Here is a 3,979-nt window from a genome sequence, read left to right on the forward strand (position 1 = left end):
CGTCGCGTATTTTATTATCAATTCTCAACAAAGATCTAGATATAAAAACAAACTGGAATAGACACCCAGAGAGTGACATCGGTGAATACATAACCTCCTTGGTGGCGGTAGAAATCGTTGCTATTATCCAAATAATACACAAAACAATTAAAGCATAATCATGAATCAGTAAAGAATAAAACAACAATACAGCGCAGAATCGCATGGCCGGACGCACTCTTAGTAAAAAGTTTTCCTCCATTAGTGGAAAAGGAAGGGCGCCTTTTGCGTCTGGATATACTTAGCAATAGAAGGGCGCCCTGTACGTTGGGCACGACTTCCGCCTCATTTTTACAATGCGAGAACTCTATCTTGTATTTCTAGTATCTTTGGTATTAAATAAATGTGATGATGATGATGATGGTTATGATGACGATATATACTATGAAGTTTTTGCTACTCGTTTGTGTAGGTTACTTACCATAAACTTGAGGTACGCTTCGCATGTCAATGGCTCTGCATCTTCGTTGCAGACAGTGCATCTTGTCAATATATTCTGTTGACTGACCATCGTCTTCATCTTCTCTCACGCAAGAATCCATTTTTTTCTCGACTAACGAATCGTAATCAGCAGAGAGCGATAAGAAGTTGTGTCTGACGTCTGATTAATTATTCAATAGTTATCTGACGTCATTTTAGGCTTCCTACATTCTGATTGGCTAAAAGAAACATATATTTGCTTATGTGTACTGCAGAAAAAAAATACGCGTTCGGCTAGGCTGAGATATGTTTGTTTAAGTGTCAAAATCTCAGTCAGAATCAGTTTTTTAACAAATTTAAAATAATTCCTATGAAATATTATATTTCACAAGTGTCAATACTAGCAACGGAAAATATCATGCACATCCGTTTTTATGTGTGATAACAGAACCTAAAATCGAGGTAAGGCTAGGCCTAGCCAGCAGCGTTGGATAGGCTAATGTTTTCGGCGCCTACGATATTTCTTCTCACGACCTATCGCAAAATCAACAGAAAAATTCATCCGCATTTATTTTTTGTGTGGAACACAAAAAATCAAATTTCAGTCTTATTTTACATTTTTTTTTCATTCTTAGGAATGTCTAAATTCAGTTAAACTAGCAATTCCGTATTATATTTATAAATCTTTATAACATTATACAAAAATTAGATTTTTCTTAAAAATTGAAATTTTGCCGGGAATGGGGCTTTAAAAACAATGAATAATGTCAATTTTTTGTTTTTGTTAATTAACATTTGATGAGAAGCTAAGTAATAAATTGTTGTTTAATGAGAAAGGTTATTGTTCCATTGTAGGCTACAGTATGTTGGCCAACAAGGAGGCCTAATTTATTTAATTTCATGACATCCATTTGTTTTACAATACATTTATATTTTAATCTTAAATTAATCAACACATATTTCACCCTTTAGTATCAATTTCTGATCTCCATAGCTATCAGATTTATTTTTCAATAAATTAATCATTCTGTTTAATTTGTAAAAATAAAGAGGCTACATTGCAGGTAATGAAAAAAACGATTTAGTTGCATGTATTTGGATTAAAAGACATTGTAACTGTCATGGTACAAAACTAAAAAAAAAGATCTAAACCACAGTGATTTCAGATTTAAAACTTTATTTGTTGATCTGTTAGTGTTTTACCATATATATTATTAACTGCTTCAGGACAAAAAATAGTTTTCACTAATTAACAAATAATTTACAATATTAATTACCAGTCAATTTAAGGGTCAATGCAAAAGAATACAGGAAGGATTATACTGTATTTAACTCTTCATTATCATAAGTATATTTCGGTACAATTAATATCGAAATGCACTGAGTTTGGTTTACAGGAGTTTGTGCTTCTCCATCAGATGCTAAGTGTCTCAAGTTTCATAACTCAACATCGAATTAAGTAAAAGGGCTGTGGTATTATATCCTCTGTTAATTGATGGAAGTGGCAGTGGGGATAATCCGGCTGGACTATTCACAGAATATCCATTCCTGCAAAACAATTAAATAAATAGATCTAAACAACAATATCAATTTTAATCACAACATCATCAACAATTTCTGCAACATCAGTGCTGTATATGATAAAACTATATGAGATAAACCTGTAAAATAAAAACAATAGGCATTTTATAATTACAAATTATATATATATATATATATATATATATTCATTTAACTATGAATAGTTTGTCAAACTATGTCCTAGCCAAATTTTCATATATGCATTGACCACTTTCCATAACCATGGCACATTTAACATAGACATCATTATTTTATGATTATATATTATAGTATTGATAAATTATTTAATGTCATAGAAATCCCTGTAAAGTGTCAACAAATTTCATTCAGTCTCATAGTGAAAATTTGAATTATTAATAGCAATTAAATATAGGTTAGCCAATAGACTATGATTAAAATTAGTGTGAATATCTGGGAAAATATAAATTCCATGATTGAAAACTGAAGAATAAGTACAATTAATTATTAAGCAGTTTACAATAACAAGTGCATTCACAATCACTCACAAGAGTCAGACAAAAGGAGTGATGGGGCTATTTATTTGATTTTTAAATTAAGGTCCATTTTTAAAATTACTAAAAAAATGATATCTGGTATTTTCCTAAATTGATTTGCTTTAAACAAACTATAGCCTTCCTAAAAAGTAGTTTTATGGTTTACATTTTATCTTACTTTGTTTCACTTTTATTTATTTTAACAATAAATGAAAGATAAACACAGAATTCTAATAAGTATTTTAAAGACTGACGCACCTTTACATTAGTTTCGGCCTCGTTGGTACCATCATCATTTTATCTAGAGACGAGGATCGTCCCGTCTACTACACCAGCAGTAGGCCTAGGTGGTTAGTTCATGTTTCGCCTACCGCGCTAATCAAATTTATCTTTGCTCTTGGGAATACAGACGGGCTGCTCCTCTTTTTGGTGACATTCACTTGTTTTCAAAAATACGTAAACGTACCCTCGACCACTCCCGAGGCTTATCCAGGTATCCTTTGTCTTCAATTTTGTGTCGCAGGTTCGACAGCATGACATCTTTTCCGTCGGCCTAGGCCTATGTGGTGGACAGTTATGCTCTACTGTAGTCTTTAAAATACTGAGCCTCGCGTGAACCAAGACGGTTCGCAATACAACCACTTTCTAGACTGCAGCTTTTCCACGCACTCGATATTGTGCGCAGAACAAAAATTTCTCTGGAATACAGTTTTTTTGGCGTTTCGGTTGGTGTTTTCTTTTCCTCCACTAATAATACCACGATATTCCACGCACCTGCACGGAGCTATGTCCCAACTTCCTGACTCCTCTCTACATTCGTGGCACCAAAACGAGAACCGTTTGATTGGTTGACCTTCCGTCATAACATTCACTATATTGCCAAATATGGCATCCCAAAAATTATGTCACGCTTGTCACGGCCAGCGGTCTGCAATCGATTTGACTCACTCTTTTACAAGTCTCTAATTCGCATAAAAGTTTCTCGATATATACCGTCGCTGGTGGCGCTCTCCAAAATTAACTAATACCAGGAAAACCTATAATTAGAGACTTGTGGCAAGTCTAGGCTTGACCAAAAAATGTCACATATCCGCCCCACCAGGCGTACTTTGTTCATGAATAAACACCACTGCCTTACACAATGGATTCCTTGCCTAGCTAGGGCTAAAAGAGCCGCATTGTTAGCATTGTATAATACTTAAACAAGGTACGTCTGCAACTTAATTATTGGTGATCCGCTAACGTTAGCGGATCACCTCTTGTTATTGTCAGGATCATCATCATCTTTTTGGTGATCCGCTAACGTTAGCGGATCACCTCTTGTTATTGTCAGAATCTTTCTTTCTTTTTTCTTTTTCTTCTTTCTTTCTCCCAAATTTTGTGACCACGATATCTCAAGATTGCTTTAACCAATCAACATGATATCTTCAACAATCATTAGTCTT

This window comes from Anneissia japonica, unplaced genomic scaffold (genome assembly GCF_011630105.1).
Source record: "Anneissia japonica isolate Jap-2015-1 unplaced genomic scaffold, ASM1163010v1 scaffold8963_len174799_cov130, whole genome shotgun sequence".
NCBI classification, from domain to species: domain Eukaryota; kingdom Metazoa; phylum Echinodermata; class Crinoidea; order Comatulida; family Comatulidae; genus Anneissia; species Anneissia japonica.